This window comes from Arachis hypogaea, chromosome 2, assembly GCF_003086295.3.
Source record: "Arachis hypogaea cultivar Tifrunner chromosome 2, arahy.Tifrunner.gnm2.J5K5, whole genome shotgun sequence".
NCBI classification, from domain to species: domain Eukaryota; kingdom Viridiplantae; phylum Streptophyta; class Magnoliopsida; order Fabales; family Fabaceae; genus Arachis; species Arachis hypogaea.
In genome coordinates, this window is record NC_092037.1 from 48,816,157 (window position 1) to 48,843,240 (window position 27,084).

Consider the following 27,084-nt stretch of genomic DNA (forward strand, 5'->3'; position numbering starts at 1 on the left):
CTTTACTCCCCCTGACACGCGGACGCGTCGCTTGTGCGATCGCGTCTTGCGGCGAAATTTTTTTTAGAAAGATAAAGACATGTAATTGAAAGAGCACGAAAGCACTAATAAAGAGAATAGTTATTTAAAGAAGAAAAACTAAAACTAAAGAAAAGAACGATCATACCGCGGTGGGTTGTCTCCCACCAAGCACTTTGCTTTAACATCCGTAAGTTGGACGCTCCACTAGCTCAATCTGTTGCGATGTAGGGATCTTCCAGGCGGAAGATCTCAAGCTCCTTGCTCTTCTGCACCTTCTCACCATGGTATAGCTTCAGACGGTGTCCATTGACCTTAATAAGTTTAGAACTTGAAGGATGGCTTAGGTAATAAACTCCGTACGGTTCAGCCTTCTCTATTCTGTATGGACCTTCCCATTTTGATCTCAACTTACCGGGCATGAGCCTCAGTCAAGATTTGTAAAGGAGAAAAAAATCTTCAGGTTGGAACTCTCTCTTCTTGATGTTTTGATCATGCACAACTTTCATCTTTTTCTTGTATATTCTGGAGTTCTCATAAGCTTCTAGGCGAAGGTTCTCCAGTTCCTGCAGTTGTAACTTTCTTTCAGCTCCAGCATTCTCAATCCCCATGTTAAACTCTTTAACTGCCCAGAAGGCTTTGTGTTTGATTTCAACTGGGAGATCACAAGCTTTTCCATAAACTAAGCAGAAGGGACTCATCCCAATGGGTGTCTTGTATGCTGTTCTATATGCCCACAGTGCATCTTGTAGTCTGGTGCTCTAGTCTTTTCTGTGAGACTTTACTATCTTTTGCAAGATACGTTTAATTTTGACACCTCGGCTTGCCCAATAGTTTGGGGATGGTAAGCTGTTGCAACTTTATGGATTATCCCATGCTTCTTCATCAATCCTGTTAGTCTCCTGTTACAAAAATGGGTGCCTTGATCACTCACGATCGCTCGTGGTGATCCAAAGCGACATATAATATGGTTTCTCACAAAGGAAACAACAGTGTTAGCATCATCAGTGCGGGTTGGGATTGCTTCCACCCATTTGGAAACATAATCTACAGCTAACAATATATAAAAATATCCACTAGAATTTGGAAATGGACCCATGAAGTCAATGCCCCAAACATCAAAAATTTCACAGAAAAGCATATATTGTTGAGGCATCTCATTCCTCTTGGATATGTTACCAAATTTCTGGCATGGGTGACAAGATTTACAAAACTCAGCAGCATCTCTAAAAAGAGTAGGCCACCAGAATCCACAGTCTAAGATTTTTCTAGCTGTTCGTTGAGGGCCAAAATGTCCCCCACTTTCAGATGGGTGACAGGCTTCTAAAATAGACTGGAATTCTGATTGAGGTATACAACGTCTAATTATCTGGTCAGCGCCACATCTCGATAAATATGGGTCATCCCATATATAATATTTAAACTCGCTTTTCAGCTTGTCTCTTTGATGTTTAGAAAAATGTGGAGGAAATGTGTGGCTAACTAAATAATTAGCAATAGGTGCATACCAAGGGACTACTTCAGATACTGCTTGCAGGTTGTCAAAAGGAAAATTATCATCTATAGGAGTAGAATCATCCTTAATATGTTCAAGGCGACTCAAGTGGTCTGCAACTAAATTTTGATTACCACTCCTATCCTTGATTTTTAAATCAAACTCTTGTAACAGCAGTATCCAATGTATAAGTCTTGGTTTGGATTCCTTTTTAGCCAATAGATACTTTAGAGCTGCATGGTCTGAGTACACTACTACTCTAGTACCAAGTAAATAAGCCCGGAATTTATCCAGAGCAAAAACAATAGCGAGTAACTCTTTCTCAGTAGTAGTATAATTGGACTGGGCAGTGTCTAAAGTCTTAGACGCATAGGCAATAACAAAAGGATTTTTACCTTCACGTTGAGCCAATGCTGCTCCTACTGCATGGTTGGAAGCATCGCACATGATTTCAAATGGCTGGCTCCAGTCGGGTCCTCTCACAATTGGAGCTTGAGTTAGAGCAGTCTTTAGCTTATCAAATGCTTGTTTGCAATCCTCACTGAACTCAAACTTAATATCCTTTTGTAGTAATCTGGATAAGGGAAGTGCCACCTTACTAAAGTCCTTAATAAATCTCCTGTAGAAACCTGCATGGCCAAGGAACGAATGGACTTCCCTCACAAAAGAGGGGTAAGGTAAACTAGAAATAACATTCACCTTTGCTGGGTCTACAGAAATGCCATTATTAGATACCACATGTCCCAATACAATCCCTTGCTTTACCATAAAGTGGTATTTTTCGAAATTCAATACAAGGTTTGTATTAATACATCTATCTAATACTCTAGATAATCCATCTAAGCAAAGGTTAAAAGAATTACCATAAACGCTAAAATCGTCCATAAAAACTTCCATACAGTCCTCAATAAGATCAGAGAAAAGACTCATCATGCACCTTTGGAAAGTAGCTGGTGCATTGCACAAGCCAAAGGGCATTCTTTTATAAGCATAGGTTCAAAAAGGACTTGTAAAAGTAGTCTTTTCCTGATCCTCAGGAGCTATATGAATCTGGAAATAACCTGTGTAACCATCTAAAAAGCAATAATGTGATTTACCTGACAGGCGATCCAGCATTTGATCAATGAATGGAAGTGGATAGTGATCCTTACGAGTAGCTTGGTTGAGACGCCTGTAATCAATGCAGACTCTCCAAGCACTCTGAACTCTAGTTGCTATGAGCTCTCCATGCTCATTTTTCACTGTAGTGACTCCGGACTTCTTGGGCACCACTTGCACTGGGCTTACCCATTCACTGTCTGAAATGGGATATATGATACCGGCCTCCAATAGTCTGGTCACTTCCTTTTTGACAACTTCCAAGATGGTAGGATTCAATCTTCTTTGTGGTTGACGGACAGGTCTTGCTCCCTCTTCTAAAAATATTCTGTGCTCGCATATTTGAGGGTTGATTCCCACTATGTCTGCCAAACTCCACCCTATTGCCTTCTTATGCTTCCTCAACACATCAAGTAGCTGTTCTTCTTGTTGAGAAGTCAGTTCTCTTGCAATAATAACCGGAAGCTTCTGCTCATCTTCAAGGTAAGCATATTTGAGATGTGGAGGGAGAGGTTTCAATTCTAACTTTTGATCATGGACAGGCTCTGGGTTATCTGGGGCTTGTGAAAATGGCGAAATGTCCTCATTGTCAGTTAAGAGGGTCCCCACACTTGGACCTTGTCCAGTGTGCCTCTCTTCAAACTCTTCCTTTTGAACTTCAGCCACACTTTCGTCTATGACATCACACTGGAAGATAGAACGATCTTCTGGGGGGTTGTTAATGACTCTATTCAAATTGAAGATTACTATGCGACCATCTATTTCAAAGGAGTATGTCCCTGAAAAAGCATCCAATTTGAATTTTGATGTCTTCAGGGATGGTCTTCCAAGTAGGATTGATGATGGCTTATCTGAATCATTATGGGGCATCTCCAAGATATAAAAATCAGTGGGAAATGTGAGCCCTTTAATGTTCACCAAAACATCTTCAGCAACTCCAGCAACTGTAATAATGCTTTTATCTGCTAACACAAAATGAGCTGCCGACCTTTTTAAGGGAGGGAGCCTTAAAACATCATATATAGACAAAGGCATTATACTGACACATGCTCCTAAATCACACATGCAATCATAAGTTACTACACCACCAATAGTACAACTAACTATGCAAGGACCTGGATCACTACATTTTTCAGGTAATCCTCCCATTAAAGCAGATATAGAACTACCTAAAGGAATAGTTTCTAATTCATTAATTTTATCTTTATGGATACATAAGTCTTTTAGAAACTTTGCATATTTAGGTACCTGCTGAATAACATCAAAAAGGGGAACAATTACCTCAACCTTTCTGAATATCTCTACCATTTTAGGATCAGGTTCCAGCTGCTTCCTAGGCTTCCTTGCAAGTTGTGAAAATGGAATGGGAGTAGTGTTTTCTGTGGTGCCTGCACCTTTTTGTGCCTCTTCCTGTGGTTGAGCTATCTCTTCTTCGGCTATGTCCTGTATATCCTCTTCCTCTTCAACATCTTCGATTTCTACCACCTCTTCAGCTGAAGCGTATTCTGGTGAGCTTGGTTCCACCTGATTCCTCTCCTGCAGTGTGGTTCCGGACCTCAGGGTGATGGCATTAATTCCTCTCTTTGGATTGGGTAATGGTTGAGAGGGGATTCCAGTGGTGCTTGAAGGTTGGTTACTAGAATTTTGTACTGAACCAAGTTGTGTTATAAAAGCTTGTAGAGTAGAGGTGAAACTATTCAGACTGGCGTTAATACTGTTCACGATGGTATTTTCCATGGCCAGTTGTCTTTTCTCAAAAGCTTGTAATAATTCTTCATTAGAAGATACAGAAGAATGAGTAAATTGAGAGGTTTGCTGCTGATTGTTCGGTGGTCCTTGGTTTTGCCTCAGGTGAGGTGCTCGGTATAGTTGATTTTGCTGCCTGTTGTTGTAATTATTCTATCTCTGATTTTCCTGATTATCTCTGCCTCCCCTATTATTGTTATCCCTCCAATTCTGGTTTGAATTGTCCTGCCATCCATGGTTATTATTTCCACTTTGATTGTACCCTTGGTTGGGGCGGTCATAGAAGTTGTGAGTGGATGCCACCATGTTGTCTTCTTGTTGGAGCTGCGGGCATTCATCAGTGTAATGGCTGTAATCGGCACAAATTCCGCAAATTCTTTATGGAACTAGTTGTTGGTTTTGCTGCGGTTGAGTTTGCTGAGCTTGTTGATTTAACTGCATTTGCTTCAGCAGGTTGGTCATTTCACAGATGCTTTGATTTAGAGCAGCAGTCTCTATGCCAGAAGATACTTCTGCAACGGCCCTTGAACGGCCTTGCTTCTGTTTGTGGTTCCGAGTAGATTCAGCTAAATCACTGATCAATTGCCAAGCTTCATCAGTGATCTTGTACTTCTTCATAGACCCATTACTGGCACTTTCCAATTCGGTCTTATCTTGGGATCTCATACCTTGTGTGACATAGCTGAGTAGCACGATCTTGTCAATCATGTGGTGGGGGCATGCTTCTAGAAGATTATTGAAGCGCTCCCAATATTCAAAGAGAGTCTCATTGTCATCCTGAACAATTGTAGATATATCCTTCCTCAGTTTATCAGTAACTTCAGATGGGAAGAATTTCTCCAGGAACTCCTTTCTGAGTTTATCCCAGTTGGATACGTTTGCTAGTGGTTGAGTGTAGTACCACTCTCTTGCTTTTCCCTCAAGAGAGAACAGAAAAGCTTTCAGTAGATTTGAAGTTTCATCAGTGCCATCACGCCTGACAGTAGAACAGGCTGCCTGGAAATCTCTGATGGTGTTTTTGTGGAAAAACGAATTTCCAACACACAAATCCAACCGGCAAGTATATTGGGTCGCATCAAGTAGTAATAACTCACAAGAGTGAGGTCGATCCTACAGGGATTGATGGATCAAGCAACTTTAGTGGGTGATTAGTTTAGTCAAGCTAACATTGAAGGGATATTGGATGAAATGCAGCCAACAGAATTATAAATGACAGGAAACTTAAAGTTGCAGAAAGTAAAATTGCATAAAACTTAAATAACAAGAAAGTAAAATAGCTGAAACTTAAATTGCAAGAAAAGTAAATTGCATGAAAAGTAAAGGGGGGTTGGGTGCTGGAAATTAAAGAGAGCAATAGATCAAAGCTTAGAACAATTGCAAGGAAATTAAATTGCAGGAAAAGTAAATTCAAGGTCACAGTAGCTTAAATGTAAATTGCAGAAGAACACAAGCGCAGGAAATTAAATTGGGAGCAATGAGATGCAATAAAGAGACATAGATCATTTCTCAAATCTCAAAGTGAAACTAACAATTTCAATGAAACAGTAAAAACAGAAGGAAAGCCAAGAGCTCAATTGCTCACTTGATCAAGACAGAAACAAAATTTAACTCAATTGTGAAATTCAGAAAAGAAATTCAAGATCTCAGGGGGATCAAAGAGGCTAGAAAAAAAGTCTATATCTCAAGCCCTTCCTTGATTCAATAGAGAACAATTTGCAAAAGAAAAAGAAGATGAAAACAATAAAGGAAACTCAGATTTAATGCAGAAGAAGAACAAAGAGATTTCAGATCAAGTGAAACAGAATTTCTTCAATTCTTGATCCAAAATTCAAAACAAAGCAAGGAAAACTAAAAGAGAGAGCTCTCTAATCCTAATGCTCCCTAGTGGAGCCAGCCTTCTTTCCAATCGAGCTCCCCTTTTGAAAATGAGAGTGATGCCTTTATATAGGCGTTTTTACAAAATGAAAATAAAATGAAATTGAAATTCAAAACAAATTCACAAAATGAAATTTCTAATCTAGCTTCTCTGTGTGCCTTTGAGTCATGTTGAATGGGCTTTGCTTGCTTTGGATTTGAGGAGAAATGGGTTTGATTGGCCTTGATTCAATTTGGTGAAGAATTGAATTTAAATGAAATTTTAGTTAAATTTTGGCACATGTTGCTCCCAGGAGGCTGCCCTGCCCTTGTGGAGGGCAGGGCAATGTTGTCATGGTGCGTGTTGCCTCCCTGCCCATGCGTGCTTGCTGCTGGCCATGCCAAGTGCTCATGCCCGTGCCAATTTGTGCGCTGGCCGTGCCAAGGATGTGCGCCATGCTCTCCTTGTGGGCAGGGCAATGGGTGCTTCCAAGGGGAGGTCCTAAGTTCAAGCCTTGGTGAAAGCTTTTGGGGAAACAATTCTCCTTGAATTTTTATGAAGAGTGCACGACATTACCCTCCAAGAGAGCACTCTGCTCTCCTTGAGGGCAGACTTCCTTGGTTTCCTTGTGTCTCCATCTTCGAGCCTTGGTGGAAGCATTTTGGTTTATTTTTGCTTGTTTTTAGCCCTTAAAGATGCCTTTCACTCATGCCTCAATTGTATGCCAAATATGGATTGCTATATATCGTTGGAAAGCTCTGAATGTCAGCTTTCCAACGCAATTGAAAGCACATCAATTGGACGTCTGTAGCTCAAGTTATAGCCCTTTGAATTAGGCATGGTCATGCTGTGAGCGCCCAGATTTTAACTTAGCGAAAATTTGCTTCAACCTCACTTTGCTTTATCACGATATTGCCCTGCCCTTGGCAAGAGCAGGGCAGTGTGCGTGCTGGTTGCTTCCTCCTTTGATTTGGTCATGGGCCACGCTTTTAAGAGCGTGGCCTAAGGCTCCAAAGTGTGCTCCAACTTCAAAGTGTGCCCCAAAGCTCTTTTTTTCTCCTTTTTAACTTATTTTGTGCTTCTTTGCTTCTTTTTCTTCTTATTTCTTACAAGATTTATAAAATTAAAAGATCAAGAAAATATATCATTTAAGCACAAAAGCATTCAATATTTAAGCACAAATCATCAATTTTTTGTATGAAAAATCATAGAAAAATAGGTATATGATGACATGTCATCACAACACCAAACTTAAACCTTGCTTGTCCCCAAGCAAGAAAAGAATCATGCAATAAAGATTGACAATCCAAGGTAAGAAGAATAGCAACTCAATGTTCATGGTAAGCTAGTTTTCTATGCATGCTACAATCACAAAAGAGATGTAAATGATTGATGCTTCTATCTAGCTCAATTTATGAAATCTTTTCCTTATAATTTTTCCTTGAAACAAGCTTTCGATTTTTTTTAGCTTCTCCTTTTGGGTGCTTTGCCCCATGAGTTAATAACAAAGCTATGACTTCTAAATGCTTTGTTTTCAAGTATTACCACTTGATACATAAGCACCACAAGCATTTAATTAGAGGACTTCATTAAGCTCATTCTTCTTTTCTTTTCTTGACTCTCTAATCATTGATGCTCAAAGCCTTGAGCTTTGAGGGAGTGCTTTTGCACTTGAGCCTAGCCTTGAATTCTAAGTGTTTTGTTTTCAAGCATTTGGCTTGATACATATACACCACAAGCACTTAGCAAATAAATTGCCATTGGTACTCAGAGCCTTCAGCTTTCTCATTCTTTCCCTTTTTCTTTTCTTGCTTTAATTGTATTTGCTTCTTCAAGGTTTTCATGATTTCAAAAGATTTCACAAAATGTTCTAGATAAAAACTTCAATTAAATAAAATCCAATGCAATTGAGCAACAATTAATCATACTAGCTTTCCAATACTTGTATGCACGTGCTAAAATCTTCTTTAATGCTTTGTTTGTTTATGATCATGATGCTTTATTGCTTTTGAATTCACAAAGCTCAAGTTGGTAGTCATAATGCCACAGCAACATGTTACAAATCAAGATTCAAGCTATGCTTTATTCATACACACATGTAAACAGAGAAGATAAAGACAATCATGAAATTTAAGTGCTGGAAACAAATGAGAAGAAAAGGAGCTCTACAACCTTGTAGTTCATCTTCATTATTGTTGTCCTTTTCCTCTTATTCTTCCCTTCCCCTTGCCAAACTCAGAATGCTTGCTCATCCTCAAGCAACAATTAGAACAATGGCTATGGGGCTAAGATGGATCATGAATGTCTCATACAATGATGTCAGTAGCATATGTGTTTAGGCAAGCAAGATTAAGAGTAACCATCAAGGCACATAAAATAGAAACATTGTGATTGTAAACATAAGATGGTGTGCATGATACATTGCATAAAAGATAAGTGGCACACCAAACTTAGTGTGACACTTTCACTTGGAATTAATGCACATATCCAGTAAAGAGTGGAAACAAATTTTTGTTGCATAGCAACACCAAACTTAGAATGTAACCATATGCCAATTTATTGAAATTTAAACAAAGCAATGAGAAGAAATGTACCTACTGTCTACCTGTTCTTCACTTTCTTCCTCTTCTTCCAATTTGTTAAGAGGAATGACCTCAAGGGAGAGGAAGTTTCAGCTATTGTCCCCTTTCTTGGTTTCCTCTCAGCAAGCCTCCTTTTGTACATGGCTTGATTGAGCTGGCTTGCTAGTGGTCCAGGGGAAGGATTGCTTGTAGTTGACCTTCTCTTCTTCATGAATATTGTCCTTTGTAGCTTGGTCGCAATCCTCTTCTCGGTGCTTTTGTTAATTGCCTTCACTTCCTTGAGTCCAAGTCTTAGTGGTTGTGTGATTGTTGGAGTGATTTTTTCATCAAGAGCTTTTTGCATTAGTGGTTCCATGAGCTTTTCCTCTTTGCACTTTTCTACTTCAGTTGAGTGTGACTTCTCTTGATTGGCTTCCTCCTCTTCTTTTACATGATATTCCATTAAGTCTTTTGGGAGTGAAGTTTCATGTTCCTCTATCACCTTAATTAGCTGCTGTGAATATGAAGCCACAGGTTCCACAACCTCCTTTTCTGTTGAAATTTCACTTGACACAAAGGATTCCTTATCTTGCTTTTCCACTTCTTCACCCACAAATTGGTCTTCATCCTCTCTGTTTAATGGTTCTAAGTTCCCCCTTGTTTGCTCTAAGGGCCCATTCATCTTCTTGAGGATGATTTCTTTCCACGAGTTTTCTATGTATTTCAATGGCTTGAAGGTAATCCTCATCTGCTAGTTCAAGAGATGAAGGTTGAGAGTAATTTTGGTGACGCGGATGTGTTGTGGTGAAGTTGTGTTGAGGGGTGTCGAATGAGTTGTGTGATTGATGGGATGACTTGTATGGATTTTGGAGGAAACTTTGTGTTGAGGCATAATCAAGTGATGAAGAACTTTCAAATGAGAAACTGGGACGTGAGGGTGGATGCTTTTTCATTCCTTGGTGATACTCCCAGCCACCATTAGAATAATGACTTGAATCATTTTGTGGTGGTGGGAAGTATCCCATATGATTCTCTTGCTCATCTTGTGTCTCTGAAGCAAATCTCCATGAATTGGAGTGCTCGGGATCTGTAATTTGTTGGTGATATTCCCAGCCATCATTGGAAATTGGTGATGGTGGGTAATATCCCATAAAATTTGTTTGATCATAAGATGAGTTGAACTCCATTTGAATTTTGTAAAACACAACACCAATGAAAATTGAAATTACTCATATCAGAGATGAGAATTTCTTAGTAAGGCAAAAACTCAAACACCTTGGTTTCACTTTAAAACAGAGAACAAAAATAAAAAATGCTTAATCTAGACTTCTCACCCACTTAATCATTGTTGATCTAAATCAATCCTCGGCAACGGCGCCAAAAACTTGATGGTGTTTTTGTGGAAAAACGAATTTCCAACACACAAATCCAACCGGCAAGTATACCGGGTCGCATCAAGTAGTAATAACTCACAAGAGTGAGGTCGATCCTACAGGGATTGATGGATCAAGCAACTTTAGTGGGTGATTAGTTTAGTCAAGCTAACATTGAAGGGATATTGGATGAAATATAGCCAACAGAATTATAAATGACAGGAAACTTAAAGTTGCAGAAAGTAAAATTGCATAAAACTTAAATAACAAGAAAGTAAAATAGCTGAAACTTAAATTGCAAGAAAAGTAAATTGCATGAAAAGTAAAGGGGGTTGGGTGCTGGAAATTAAAGAGAGCAATAGATCAAAGCTTAGAACAATTGCAAGGAAATTAAATTGCAGGAAAAGTAAATTCAAGGTCACAATAGCTTAAATGTAAATTGCAGAAGAACACAAGCGCAGGAAATTAAATTGGGAGCAATGAGATGCAACAAAGAGACATAGATCATTTCTCAAATCTCAAAGTAAAACTAACAATTTCAATGAAACAGTAAAAATAGAAGGAAAGCCAAGAGCTCAATTGCTCACTTGATCAAGACAGAAACAAAATTTAACTCAATTGTGAAATTCAGAAAAGAAATTCAAGATCTCAGGGGGATCAAAGAGACTAGAAAACAAGTCTAGATCTCAAGCCCTTCCTTGATTCAACAGAGAACAATTTGCAAAAGAAAAAGAAGATGAAACAATAAAGGAAACTCAGATTTAATGCAGAAGAAGAACAAAGAGATTTCAGATCAAGTGAAACAGAATTCCTTCAATTCTTGATCCAAAATTCAAAACAAAGCAAAGAAAACTAAAAGAGAGAGCTCTCTAATCCTAATGCTCCCTAGTGGAGCCAGCCTTCTTTCCAATCAAGCTCCCCTTTTGAAAATGAGAGTGATGCCTTTATATAGGCTTTTTTACAAAATGAAAATAAAATGAAATTGAAATTCAAAACAAATTCACAAAATGAAATTTCTAATCTAGCTTCTCTGTGTGCCTTTGAGTCATGTTGAGTGGGCTTTTCTTGCTTCGGATTTGAGGAGAAATGGGTTTGATTGGCCTTGATTCAATTTGGTGAGGAATTGAATTTAAATGAAATTTTAGTTAAATTTTGGCACATGTTGCTCCCAGGAGGCTGCCCTGCCCTTGTGGAGGGCAGGGCAATGTTGTCATGGTGCGTGTTGCCTCCCTGCCCATGCGTGCTTGCTGCTGGCCATGCCAAGTGCTCATGCCCGTGCCAATTTGTGCGCTGGCCGTGCCAAGGATATGCGCCATGCTCTCCTTGTGGGCAGGGCAATGGGTGCTTCCAAGGGGAGGTCCCAAGTTCAAGCCTTGGTGAAAGCATTTGGGGAAACAATTCTCCTTAAATTTTTATGAAGAGTGCACGACATTGCCCTCCAAGAGAGCACTCTGCTCTCCTTGAGGGCAGACTTCCTTGGTTTCCTTGTGTCTCCATCTTCGAGCCTTGGTGGAAGCATTTTGGTTTATTTTCGCTTGTTTTTAGCCCTTAAAGATGCCTTTCACTCATGCCTCAATTGTACGCTAAATATGGATTTCTATATATTGTTGGAAAGCTCTGAATGTCAGCTTTCCAACGCAACTGAAAGCACATCAATTGGACGTCTGTAGCTCAAGTTATAGCCCTTTGAAGTAGGCATGATCATGCTGTGAGAGCCCAGATTTTAACTTAGCGAAAATTTGCTTCAACCTCACTTTGCTTTATCACGATATTGCCTTGCCCTTGGCAAGAGCAGGGCAGTGTGCGTGCTGGTTGCTTCCTCCTTTGATTTGGTCATGGGCCACGCTTTTAAAAGCGTGGCCTAAGGCTCCAAAGTGTGCTCCAACTTCAAAGTGTGTCCCAAAGCTCTTTTTTTCTCCTTTTTAAGTTATTTTGTGCTTCTTTGCTTCTTTTTCTTCTTATTTCTTACAAGATTTATAAAATTAAAAGATCAAGAAAATATATCATTTAAGCACAAAAGCATTCAATATTTAAGCACAAATTATCAATTTCTTGTATGAAAAAGCATAGAAAAATAGGTATATGATGACATGTCATCAATCTCTCAAGTGCTTGATAGGCTCTTGAGCAGGTAGGCCACGAAACTTCGGCATCAAATTTAGCAGTGCGGTCTTTATTTCAAAATCCGTAGCTACCGCTGGATGATGCGCTTGAAACAGTTGTAGTGTAAAATCCGTAGCTCCTTCCTCCTGAATGGTAATTCTTCTAGCTGCCATGTTTTCTGCACGTAAAATAACCGAATCAGTAGAACGGGGGCTGGTTTCTTCCTCAGATCCACTTTCAGATCTGCCCTCAGAGCGGACTAACCTACGCTGTTCTCGCATTATTCGTGAAATTGTTCTTTCAATTTCAGGATCGAATATTAGCAAGCGCGGATCAGGAAGTGAATGTGTCATTTGACTGAAGAAACACGCAGCTCATAGTAGCAAAATTAAAGAAAATGCAAATAAATAAATTGTAATTAACAAAATAAGCACTCTATTGCAACTCCCCGGCAACGGCGCCAAAAATTGATGGAGTGCAGAAGCTGGTGAATTAAAAATTTATTAAAATGGTTACGTTGCAAGTATAGTTCATAACTCACTGAAAATCTGCCTATCAATTTAGAAATATGCCACTGAAAGTTTAAATTAAAATTACTGAGAGTTTTAAGTCCCAGGTCGTCTCCCAACGAGTTGCAGAAAAATGTGCTGTTTTATTAATCAGATATTCCAAAAAGAGTTGAGCTAAGTAAATTGGGATTTAAATTGAGGAATTTTAAATAATAAAAATAAGAGGCCTTGACTGGGAATTGATTGGTTAGAATATCTATCATTGATGGTGTGATTGTAAGATTAATTTATAATTAATAGTTGTTCTGTTAGGTTATCCCTTACTAGGTAAGAGAAAGTCAAACAAGTGGAAATGCCAGATCTGTTCACAAGTTGCAACCTACTTAGTTCAAAGGGATTGGCGTCGGTGACAGGATAGCAATCCAAAATTCAACCCAATTACAAATTTTTCTTTCAATCCTTCCAATGTTCCAATGCTAAGATCAATTGAAAATTAAAATTCTTAAAACTAGAGAGAAGAAAAAAAACCTAAGAGAGTCAAAACTCGATCTAAACTACTTAATGAATGTTTTCTCTGTTGTTTCTGCAATTCTCTGACTCTGGTCTGCTGTTCCGGCTGAAAACTGGGCCGAAATAGGGTCCAAAATCACTGGTTTCAGATTCTGCAATTTATGCAGATCGCGCATGTCACGCGATCGCGTCGTCCATACGGACGCATCACTGGCGCTTTTTCTCTTCACGCGTTCGCGTCGTTCACGCTACCGCGTTGCTTGTGCTTTCCAATCCACGCGGTCGCGCAAGCCATGCAGCCGCGTCACTGCAATTTGCGCTCCTTCGCGCGGTCGCGTGAGCCATGCGACCGCGTCACTTTTCGCTGGTTATCTCCTCAAACTCTTGTGTTCCTTCCATTTTTGCAAGCTTCCTCTCCAATCTCCGTCTCATTCATGCCCTATAAAGCCTGAAACGCTTGACACACAGATTACGGCATCGAATGGAATAAAGGAGAATTAAAATTAAATAATTAAAGTCTCTGGGAAGCAATTTTCAAACATGTAATAAATTCAGGAAGGAAATCTAAATGCATGCTAAATTGATGAATAAGTGGGTAAGGATCACGACAAAACCACACAATTAAACACAATATAAACTATAAAATAGTGGTTTATCAATGTCCTTATTAGCAGGTAATTGAATTTGGATAATGGGATTTTATGCAGACAGAGTGCAGCTCAATTATTATCAACTTCCAGATGTGAAATGTCTCTTTCAATGCTAACTAGAATTACTGATGTGAACTTTATTATTTATTGATCCTTGTTAGATTTTTTCTTTTCTTCCTTTTGCTTCAGAAACTTATTTTGCGATTGTTGCTCAGTGTCATGTGTTGTAGCAGCTCTTTGGCTCAATTTTCATTCAACACATATTCACTACAGACACTTGGCTCACAATTCTTCTTAAGAACATTGATTCGTAGCACCTCTTTGGGTTACTAAATGTCTTATAACTAGGTTGCTCTTGATAGGGACTTTCGGTCGAGAATCACGGGTTAGTTAACCCAAGTTACCAAGTCTTGAAACTACTCCTTAGAACCTAATCATCCAAGCAGATCCTAGTACAAAGACACCACAGTCATGTGTCTTAAGGTCCAAGCTATTGGTGTCTAGCTTTTATTCTTTGTTTCTTTCATTTGTTTGTTGCCAACTCTTGGCTTTTCTTCTTTCTTCCTTACTTTTTCTTTTCTTCCAAGGACAGGACTTAAGTTTACACTAAAAAGAGACATTCTATCATACAACTTTATTCTTGAACTTGCTAATCTAGTCAAGCAATTACCACCACTGATCCTCATTTTTATTTCTACCATATTGGACAGTTACTTTCTCTTTCAATCATTTTCTCTTATTCATGCAAAGGGGTACAAGACAAACATTCAAGTAGATAAAAATGAAAACAAGCACTTAGACCAGAATACCTAGCAGACATCAGAAATTGCACTAATTAGCCTAAACAGCAGGGTAAACAGAAACTTCCAATTTGGAACATTTCAAAGGAAAAAGAATTAAGTGACAATACTGACGTGCAGAAAATTACCGATTAAGAATTTATATCGGAAATAACATTGCAAGTACAGTTCTTAACCAATGAAAATTCCGCATATCAATTTAAAAAGGGTTATCACAAATTTAGAATAAAATACTAGGAGTAGAATTCCCAGGTTGTCTCTCAATGAGTTGCTAAGAGAGTGCAGTTTATTGATCAAGAGTTTTCTCAGAAATTTAGAGTTTGAGTAATGGGCAAATAAATTATTATAAATTAAAGTAGTGAAAATTAAGAAAAGGATTGATGTTATTAGAATAAAAGCCTTGACCCGGAGAAGATTAATCGGAAGTTCTATCCTTGATGGATTTTAGCAAGAGTAATAGTGAGAGGTTGATATTTTTACTTAGTTAACCCTCAACGAATGAAGGAAAGTCAAGTAATTGAGCTAACTCTTATTCACAAGTCCTAATCCTCTCCCTCGGGAAGGATTAGCGTTAGTGACTAGAGAGCCAGCCAACAACTTCCAATTACTATTTAACTCTTGAGTATTCCAACTCAAAGGTCTCCTATTAATCAACTCCAAAGTCAAGTTGAGAGCCTACTGATGACAAGTCATCATATACCCATTTTTCAAGCTAATTTCACTTGTTTTGTTAGCATTTATGCACTTTCTTGCATCCTAAGTAAGTGATTTGGAGTGAAAATGCATAACTTCTTTAAATCAAGCAACCACCATGAAATTAATGATAATCCATGAGGTTTAAGATAATTTTAATTGAACTTTAATTGATTTATAAGCCTCTTGAATTTAGTGATACTTTGAGTGGTTGTTTTGGTTTATTATAGGTGAAGAAAAGAAAAGAAAAGGAAAAGCGTGGCCTAAGAAGTGTGACCTAAGGAAAGGAAAGCGTGGCCAAAGCCATATGAAGCGTGCCGCATGCAAAGGGGGAGGCAACATTGCCCTCCACAAGGGCAGACTGCCCTCTAGGAGGGCAACATAAAGGAACCAACCAAGGAAGGCAACTCTGCCCTGCCCACTACAAGGGCAGAGCACAAAATGTGCCTTGAGACCAAGAGGAAGAGAACATTGCCCTGCCCTTGTGGAGGGCAGAATCGGGCTCTCCAAGGAAGAAATTCAAGAGAAAAATGTCACCCATGCATGCTACAAGGATCGAACAAGGAACCATGAGGAAGCCAAGAACTAAGGTTGATTGCCGTGCCAAGAAGCCAAGGAAATTAATTGAATTTGTGCCCAAGCCGTGTTTCGAACACGGGGCGTGGAAGAGGGAACTCTGCCCTGCCCTTGGCGTGGGCAGGGCAGCATTTGGATTGGCGCACGATCTTGGCGCACCACACACAAATCTGGCGCACCAAATCCTCTCCTGGCAGCGTCTGGCGCACCACGAACCTCCCCTGGCAGCACCAATTTTTTCTGCCCTGCCCTCCGCGAGGGCAGGGCAGCATCCTGGCGCACCACGCACGAATCTGGCGCACCAATCTTCGACCCTGGCAGCACCAACGCGCACACTCCTCGATCTGGCAGCACCACAATTTTCTGCCCTGCCCTTGGCGCGGGCAGGGCAGCGTTTTGCGTTCCTGGCAGCACCAAGCCGCACCAACACGCACCCAAGCCACACCAAACTTCTGCACCATGCACCAATTTTCTGCCCTGCCCTCCACAAGGGCAGGGCAGCCTCCTGGGAGTGAATTTTCATGGGCCGAAAATTCAAATTAAAACCCCATTTTAATTCATTTCTTCACCAAATCAAAAGCCCATCCAAATCCCAGAATCCAAGAATAGAAAGTGTATAAATAGAAGCTAGTTTGATGTAATTAGGACCTTTTTACCTTCTTTTGAATTTTTACCTTTTGACTTACTTTTGGCTTAGTCTTTGAATTTGCATTTTCTTTGAGCTTTCTTGAGAGACTTGTCCGAGCACCAAGAGGATCAAGGGAGAATTGATTGATCTCCTTCCTCATTCTTACTTGGGCAATTCTACTCTTCTGCTTTTGAGTTTTGGGTGTGTGAAATTGAGGAAATTCTGTCTCAATTCCCATTCAAACTCTTTTCAATTTGTTTTCTACAGAATTGAATCTGATTTCTGTTCTTCTACTGCTTTCTCTTCTAATTCTTGTCAATTGCTTTGTTAACTTGGATCTAGGAAGGCAAATAGAGATCTAGGCTCTGCTACCTAGTCTCTTCAGACCTGAGACCCAATTTTACTTTTGGTTCTTCTGTGAACCTCTGCTACATTTTATTTTCTTTCTGTTTGAATGCTATTTGCTTCTGATTCAATTTCTGCTCAATCAATTGCTGCAATTTACTTCTTCTTTGTTTAGATCCTGCAATCCCATTCCTCAATTCCCTTTTACTTTCTAGCAATTTAACTTTCTTGCCATTTAAGTTACTGCAGTTTATGTTTCTTGCACTTTAAGTTTCAGTCATTTACTTTCTTGTTCTCTAAGTTTCTGCACATTTACTTTCCTGTTCTTTAATTTACTGTACTTCTCCCTTCCCCCTTTACATTTACTGTCATTTACTTCATGTTAAACACAAATCACTCAACCAATACTTGATTCGCTTGACTAAATCACCCACTAAACTAAAATTGCTCAATCCTTCAATCCCTGTGGGATCGACCTCACTCATGTGAGTTATTATTACTTGATGCGACCCGGTACACTTGCCGGTGAATTTTGTGTTGGATCGTTTTCCACACATCAAGTTTTTGGCGCCGTTGCCGGGGATTGAAATAGATTGACAATGATTAAGTGAAGTGTAGGTCTAGATCAAGCATTTTTTTTTCTTTTCTGTTATTCTAATTCCTACTAACACACTAACTGTTTGAGAAATTGCCTCTATTAACTCACTAACAATTTATCTCAAATAACTGCACTTAATTCTCAAGCGTGTTGTTGTTTGGTCATCCTGATTGTTTGCATATCACAGGGAATCAAGTTTCTACAGACAAAGGATATCATGACATGAAGCCACCACTCATTACACTCATCAAGAACAATTGTTCTTATGACGGAAATCCATCGGAAGATCCTCAGCAGCACATATCCACTTTTCTAAAGACTTGTAATGCAGTCAAAACCGATGGTTCAGATCATGACACTTATAAGATCCTATTATTCCCCTTCTCATTAAAGGGTGAAGCTGCACAATGGTTTGAAACTTTTCCTCAAGGAAGTATCACTAGTTGGGATGATTTGGTTACCGAATTTTTGGCCAAATTCACCTCATCTAGACAGATTATCCAGCTGAAAAAGGAGGAACATCTATTCACACAAGGGGACGAAGAACCACTCTTTAAGGCCTGGGAAAGGTACAAGAAAGCGACTGATAAAGTGGGCTTCCGAGCTTTCTATGAAGGATTGACCCCAGAAACATCTGCTGCAGTGAATGCCAAATTTCCACCATGGAGACCCCATTCTTATCTGAGAATGAGGGAGTTTCAACATCAAGAACAAGGAAGTTTCCACCAAGGCAACCTCATGATCACAAACAATCAATATCACACATCCACTAATACCATTCAAAGCCAACCCTCACAACACAGACACTCCCAAACCCATCTCAACTGGAGAAGGAGTGAGCACCAAAATCACAGACCAAGGGAATTCCATTATAACAACCCGAACTTCATAAACCATCAAAAACACCATTACAGCAATAACAACCACTACATGCCGCCACCACACCCACCCTTCCTACCTTCAACATGTCATAACCAACCAACCTCACAAGACTCTCAGAGAATCACAAACTTGGAAATCCTAATGGAGAGAATGATGAAACATCAAGAGGAAACAACAAGGAACCAAGAGATGTTAATGAGAGGAATTGAGGAGCAGATAGCTCAATTGGCGAAGCACTTTGCAGAAATGGGTGAGAAGAAACCAAATACTTTCTTCAAAACCAGTGAAGATAAACCAACCAACAACGAAGATGCTACAAAGAAGGAAGGATGGAAAAGGATCATAGAGGACAATGAGAAAGGAAGTACCAGCCAAGAAAAACACAACAGAGAATTCCTTCAAAGAGAGACAGAGGAGAGAACTAAAGCCAAGCAGAAAATCCCCACTGGAAAGTTTTCACTAGGGGATCGAGTGATGATCAATAGTCAAACCATGAAGGTATCCCCACAGTTGTCTGATCACTACACTGTGACTAAGATCCTTCCACAAGAATTTATAGAAGTCATCAAAGAGGAAACCGGAAGGAAGTTCACAGTGAAGACAGACAAGCTAAGGCACTGTGATTTTCGACCTCCATGATAAGCAAAAATGAAGATGTCAAGCTAGTGACAATAAAAGAGCGCTTGTTGGGAGGCAACCCAACCTGAGGTAGTTGTCTTTTTCATAGCTTTTCAATAAAAATGTTGAATAATTGGTATGCATTGCAAGGAGTTAAGTTTGGTGTTGCACACCAAAACAATTTGAGGGAGAATGAAAACTTCTAAGTTTGGTGTTCCACCAAAAATATCATTTAAAAACACATTCTCACCTCTTGCATGACTCTAGCTCCAAGCAATCAAAAACATTATTCAACTGTTGAATTATTTTCTAGCTTTAATTTCATTCACCTTTAGCAAGGATACATGGTTTCAATTATGGTTAACTTGTTACATCTGAGGAAGTGGCAGACAATTAAGTTTGGTGTCCCTACACCAAAAATCAATCCTGGAGCCACACTCAGTTTATACACACTAACCATATAATTAAGGGGTTGAGAAGCAAGCAACTTTGAGGATTATGCAGGACATGAGTCAACAATTGAAGACACTATGCATTTTAACTCAAAGAGAACACAACAGAAGGAAGAATCAAAGGGCTGCAACTTCAAAGGTTGTATCTGAACTTAATCCTTGATGCTGTGTATTGTTTCGAACATGGGAACCATTGTTTGTCTTGCTAAAGTGTCTATCTAGTTGCAAGTGAGATTGTTTGCTGAAAATGATAAGTCTGCATAATGCTTGTATCCATCACTTAGCTTTAAATATTGCTTTGTTTCCCATATGCTTAAATAAAAGAGTTTGGTTTGAATTGAAAAGTAAAATATCCAATGTGGCATAAGTATGAATGGAAGTTGGTGGTGGTATATGTGTTTGATTAAATGCATGACTCATGAAATAAGTGTTGCATAATATCATTCTCATTCAATTGTGAGTTAGCTTGCTGTTATACAAGAATGAAACAACCCTTGGTAACAAAAACAGAAAGAAAAGGAAGAAAGAAAAAGCCAAAGTGGCAAGAAAAACAAAGAATAAAGGTTGGACACCAATGACTTGAACCTTAGGACATATGCCTGTGGTGTTCTTGTACTGAGATCTGCTTGGATGAGTAAATTCTAAGGGGTATTTTGAAACCCGGTCACTTAGATCAACTAATTTGGGATGGCCAATTGAAAATCCACAATAAAGAGCAACTTAGATATAGAACATTTAGTTATCCAAAGAGATGCTGGGCATCAATGATCCTAGAAAGAATTAATGAGCCAAGTGTCTGTGGTGGAGAGATGTTGAGCAAAAAGAAAAGAAAATAAAGCCAAAGGCTATGCTGCAGCATTTGACACCCAACCTATAAAAGAATAATAAGCTTGTTAAGCTTTGTAAGCCAAGAAAAGTTAGCAAGGGAGTGAGTAAAAAGTGAGTCTTATAACAGCAAGTTTAGCAAACCTTTGATGCAAAATGTATATCATGTAACAAGAACAATAACTTGAGTTGTCATTGTCTGCATAAATACCCCATAGATCAAATTCTGCTATCTGCATAATAAGGATAAATATCCTTTTCTTATTCATTTCATTTACTCTTAGTTTTGAGGCTTGCTTGGGGACAAGCAAGATTTAAGTTTGGTGTTGTGATGACAAGTCATCATATACCCATTTTTCAAGCTAATTTCACTTGTTTTGTTAGCATTTATGCACTTTCTTGCATCCTAAGTAAGTGATTTGGAGTGAAAATGCATAACTTCTTTAAATCAAGCAACCACCATGAAATTAATGATAATCCATGAGGTTTAAGCTAATTTTAATTGAACTTTAATTGATTTATAAGCCTCTTGAATTTAGTGATACTTTGAGTGGTTGTTTTGGTTTATTATAGGTGAAGAAAAGAAAAGAAAAGGAAAAGCGTGGCCTAAGAAGTGTGACCTAAGGAAAGGAAAGCGTGGCCAAAGCCATATGAAGCGTGCCGCATGCAAAGGGGGAGGCAACATTGCCCTCCACAAGGGCAGACTGCCCTCTAGGAGGGCAACATAAAGGAACCAACCAAGGAAGGCAACTCTGCCCTGCCCACTACAAGGGCAGAGCACAAAATGTGCCTTGAGACCAAGAGGAAGAGAACATTGCCCTGCCCTTGTGGAAGGCAGAATCGGGCTCTCCAAGGAAGAAATTCAAGAGAAAAATGTCACCCATGCATGCTACAAGGATCGAACAAGGAACCATGAGGAAGCCAAGAACTAAGGTTGATTGCCGTGCCAAGAAGCCAAGGAAATTAATTGAATTTGTGCCCAAGCCGTGTTTCGAACACGGGGCGTGGAAGAGGGAACTCTGCCCTGCCCTTGGTGCGGGCAGGGCAGCATTTGGATTGGCGCACGATCTTGGCGCACCACACACAAATCTGGCGCACCAAATCCTCTCCTGGCAGCGTCTGGCGCACCACGAACCTCCCCTGGCAGCACCAATTTTTTCTGCCCTGCCCTCCGCGAGGGCAGGGCAGCATCCTGGCACACCACACACGAATCTGGCGCACCAATCTTCGACCCTGGCAGCACCAACGCGCACACTCTTCGATCTGGCAGTACCACAATTTTCTGCCCTGCCCTTGGCGCGGGCAGGGCAGCGTTTTGCGTTCCTGGCAGCACCAAGCCGCACCAACACGCACCCAAGCCGCACCAAACTTCTGCACCATGCACCAATTTTCTGCCCTGCCCTCCACAAGGGCAGGGCAGCCTCCTGGGAGTGAATTTTCATGGGCCGAAAATTCAAATTAAAACCCCATTTTAATTCATTTCTTCACCAAATCAAAAGCCCATCCAAATCCCAAAATCCAAGAATAGAAAGTGTATAAATAGAAGCTAGTTTGATGTAATTAGGACCTTTTTACCTTCTTTTGAATTTTTACCTTTTGACTTACTTTTGGCTTAGTCTTTGAATTTGCATTTTCTTTGAGCTTTCTTGAGAGACTTGTCCGAGCACCAAGAGGATCAAGGGAGAATTGATTGATCTCCTTCCTCATTCTTACTTGGGCAATTCTACTCTTCTGCTTTTGAGTTTTGGGTGTGTGAAATTGAGGAAATTCTGTCTCAATTCCCATTCAAACTCTTTTCAATTTGTTTTCTACAGAATTGAATCTGATTTCTGTTCTTCTACTGCTTTCTCTTCTAATTCTTGTCAATTGCTTTGTTAACTTGGATCTAGGAAGGCAAATAGAGATCTAGGCTCTGCTACCTAGTCTCTTGAGACCTGAGACCCAATTTTACTTTCGGTTCTTCTGTGAACCTCTGCTACATTTTATTTTCTTTCTGTTTGAATGCTATTTGCTTCTGATTCAATTTCTGCTCAATCAATTGCTGCAATTTACTTCTTCTTTGTTTAGATCCTGCAATCCCATTCCTCAATTCCCTTTTACTTTCTAGCAATTTAACTTTCTTGCCATTTAAGTTACTGCAGTTTATGTTTCTTGCACTTTAAGTTTCAGTCATTTACTTTCTTGTTCTCTAAGTTTCTGCACATTTACTTTCCTGTTCTTTAATTTACTGCACTTCTCCCTTCCCCCTTTACATTTACTGTCATTTACTTCCTGTTAAACACAAATCACTCAACCAATACTTGATTCGCTTGACTAAATCACCCACTAAACTAAAATTGCTCAATCCTTCAATCCCTGTGGGATCGACCTCACTCATGTGAGTTATTATTACTTGATGCGACCCGGTACACTTGCCGGTGAATTTTGTGTTGGATCGTTTTCCACACATCACCTACTCCATTGACATGGATGCCATTTTCGCATGCATGTAAAGGGAGTAGGAAGAAGACATGGTAAGAAAACTTAATTGAAAATAATCAACAAAAAAGAAATTAAATAGAAAAGTATCCTTGCATTAATTAATTCCAAAATCGAAGGTATCCATATAACTCTAAACAAAGTAAATAGAAAATAAAAGAGTAAGGGAATAAGAAACAAACTAGAATAATAAAACTTCAACGGAGGTAGTAACTCTTCTCAATATCCAACTCAAAAGCATAAAACTGGAAATCTATAGATCTATGAAGAACCCTAAAGGAAGTGGTGAATTCTCTCTATGATTACTAAAACGAAAACTAAAATTGAAAAAACTGAGAATTTGCAAATCACTCTTGAGTCTCTGCTGTCCCCTAGCTCTAATCTGCATTTCTGGGCCAAAAACAGGGTCCAAACTCAGCCCAAAATCGCCACCAGCGTTTTCTGTGATTTTTGCACGTGGCACATGTCACGCGTACGCGTCACATACACGTGCACGTCGATGGTCCTCTGCGCATCAGGTATGCGTCTGTATCGCTATGGGGTGCGCCAAATTGCGCGTGCACGTCAGGTACGCGTGCACGCCGATTCTCGCTGGTCAGCTCCTTAGTTTCTTGTGTTCCTTCCATTTTAGCAAGCTTCCTTTCCATCGTCTAAGCCATTCCTGCCCTATGAATCCTGAGAACACTTAACACATGGATCACGACATCGAATGGTATAAAGGGAAATTAAAATACACAATTTGAAGGCCTAGGAAGCAAGTTTTCAACCACAGAATAAAATTAGGAAGGGTTTATAAAACCATGCAAACTGTATGAATAAGTATGCAGAGAATTGATAAATACCACTCAATTTGGCACAAGATAAACCATAAAATAGTGGTTTATCAATCTCCCCACACTTAAACATTAGTATGTCCTCATGCTAGGCTCAAGGGGACCAAAAGAATGAATGAGGGAAAGCAAGACTGATGCAATGCAACCTATCTAAATGAATGCAACTACATGCCAAGATGTTTTTACCTACTTGGTTAAAAGTAAACAAGTTTTCCAAACACAAACATAAATCAGATTTCACTAATTCAAATCACACAATAAGAGGCAAGTGATGAGCGGATAATTTATACGCTTTTCGGCATTATTTTTAGGTAGTTTTTAGTAAATTCAAGCTACTTTTAGGGATGTTTTCATTAGTTTTTATGTTAAATTCACATTTCTGGACTTTACTATGAGTTTGTATGTTTTTCTGTGATTTCAGGTAATTTCTGGCTGAAATTGAGGGACTTGAGCAAAACTCTGAAAAAGGCTGACAAAAGAACTGCTGATGCTGTTGGAATCTGACCTCCCTGCACTCGAAATGGATTTTCTGGAGCTACAGAACTCCAAATGGCACGCTTTCAATGGCGTTTGAAAGTACACATCCAGAGCTTTCCAGCAATATATAATAGTTTATACTTTATTCGGGAATTGACGACGTAACGTGGCGCTCAACGCCAAGTACATGTGCTGTCTGGAGTTAAACGCCAGAAACACGTCACAACCCGGAGTTGAACGCCCAAGACACGTTATAACTTGGCGTTCAACTCCAAGAGAAGCCTCAGCTCGTGGATAGATCAAGCTCAGCCCAAACATACACCAAGTGGGCCTCGGAAGTGGATTTATGCATCAATTACTTACTCCTGTAAACCCTAGTAGCTAGTTTATTATAAATAGAACTTTTTACTAGTGTATTAGACATCTTTGGTCTCAGTTTTGTTTTATTCTTCATCTTAGGAGGCTATTGATCACATTCAGGGGGCTGGCCATTCGGCCATGCCTGAACCTTTTACTTATGTATTTTCAACAGTGGAGTTTCTGCACACCATAGATTAAGGGTGTGGAGCTCTACTGTACCTCAAGTTTCAATACAATTATTATTACTTTCTATTCAATTCTCTTCTATTCTTATTCCAAGATATACGTTACACTTAACTTTGATGAATGTGAAGATCCGTGACACTCATCATCATTCTCACCTATGAACGTACGTGACTGACAACCATTTCCGTTCTACTCTAGGCCGGGCGCATATCTCTTAGATTCCCCAACAGAATCTTCGTGGTATAAGCTAGATAGATGGCGGCATTCATGAGGATCCAGAAAGTCTAAACCTTGTCTATGGTATTCCGAGTAGGATTCTGGGATTGAATGACTGTGACGAGCTTCAAACTCCTGAAGGCTGGGCGTGATGACAAGCGCAAAAGAATCAAGGGATTCTATTCCAACCTGATTAAGAACCGACAGATGATTAGCCGTGCTGTGACAGAGCATAGGAATGTTTTCACTGAGAGGATGGGATGTAGCCATTGACAACGGTGATGCCCTACATACAGCTTGCTATGGAAAGGAGTAGGAAGGATTGGAGGAATGTAATAAGAAAATAGAGATACGAGAGGAGCACAGCATCTTCACACACTTATCTGAAATTCCTACTATTGTTTTACATAAGTATTTCTATCTTATTTTATTTTCTGTTTAATTAAATTTTCGAAACCCATAACAATTTAATCTGCCTAACTGAGATTTACAAGGTGACCATAGCTTGCTTCATACCAACAATCTCTGTGGGATCGACCCTTACTCACGTAAGGTTTATTACTTGGACGACCCAGTACACTTGCTGGTTAGTTGAACGGAGTTGTGTCCACACATAAGTGCCATAATAATGATTCCATACAACAACAAAGAATACTACATTGATGTGATCACAATTTCGTCCACCAAGTTTTTGGCGCCGTTGCCGGGGATTGTTCGAGTATGGACAACTGACGGTTCATCTTGTTGCTCAGATTAGGTAATTTTCTTTTCATAAATCTTTTTCAAAAATTTTTCTTTTATTTTTCGTTTTTCCAAAAATATTTTCGAAAAAAAATAATAAAAATACAAAAAAAAATCATAAAATCATAAAAACCAAAAATATTTTGTGTTTCTTGTTTGAGTCTTGAGTCAATTTTTAAGTTTGGTGTCAATTGCATGCTTTAAAAATTTTTTCTTGCATTTTTTTGAAAATTCATGCATTCATGGTGTTCTTCATGATCTTCAAGTTGTTCTTGACAAGTCTTCTTGTTTGATCTTGAGGTTTTCTTATTTTGTGTTGTTTGTTGTTTTTCATATGCATTTTTCGTTTGTTAGAGTCCATGCATTAAAGATTTCTAAGTTTGGTGTCTTGCATGTTTTCTTTGCATCAAAAATTTTTCAAAATTATGTTCTTGATGTTCATCATGATCTTCAAAGTGTTCTTGGTGTTCATCTTGACATTCATAGTGTTCTTGCATGCATCTTGTGTTTTGATCCAAAATCTTTATGTTTTGGGTCATTTTTGTGTTTTTCTCTCTCATCATAAAAAAAAATTCAAAAAAATAAAAAAATTATCTTTTCCTTTTTTATCTCCTAATTTTCGAAAATTTGAGTTGACTTAGTCAAAAATTTTAAAAATTAGTTGTTTCTTACAAGTCAAGTCAAAGTTTCAATTTTAAAAATCTTATCTTTTCAAAACTTTTTCAAAAATTAAATCTTTTCCTTTTTTTTATTAATTTTCGAAAATTTTTTTAAAATATTTTTCAAAATCTTTTTCTTATCTTTTACATCATATTTTCGAAAATTAGCTAACAAGTAAATGTGATTGATTCAAAAATTTGAAGTTTGTTACTTTCTTGTTAAGAAAGGTTCAATCTTTAAATTCTAAAATCTTATCTTTTAGTTTCTTGTTAGTTAAGTAATTAATTTTAATTTTAAAAATTAAATCTTTTTCAAAACTAATTTCAATCATATCTTTTTAAAACCATATCTTTTAAAATCATATCTTTTCAAAAAAATATCTTTTTAATCTTATCTTTTCATATCTTTTTATCTTATCTAATTATCTTATCTTTTTATCTTATCTTTTTCAAAATTTTATCTTTTTCAAAATTTGATTTCAAAATATCTTATCTAACTTATTTTCTTATCTTTTTCAAATTTGACTTTTTGGTTGTTTCTTATCTTTTTCAAAACCACCTAACTACCTTTCCCTCTCTAATTTTCGAAAATACCTCCCTCTTTTTCAAAAAATTCTTTTTAATTAACTAATTGTTTCAAGTTTTAATTTTAATTTTAATTCATCTTTAATTTTCGAAATTACTAACTCCTTTTCAAAAATATTTTCGAAAATCCCTCTCTCATCTTCTTCTATTTATTTATTTATTTACTAACACTTCTCTTCATCTCTTATCACCTCCCCTATCCTTACTCTTTATA

General features: G+C 38.7%; 1 non-coding gene across 1 annotated transcript; it reads left to right on the forward strand.

Moving 5' to 3' along the window:
* The first annotated feature begins 5,059 nt into the window (after positions 1-5,059).
* On the forward strand, positions 5,060-5,167 carry LOC112768172 (small nucleolar RNA R71). Its single transcript, XR_003185615.1, has one exon. It is a non-coding gene; the product is annotated as a small nucleolar RNA R71 (small nucleolar RNA).
* Positions 5,168-27,084: the final 21,917 nt, after the last annotated feature.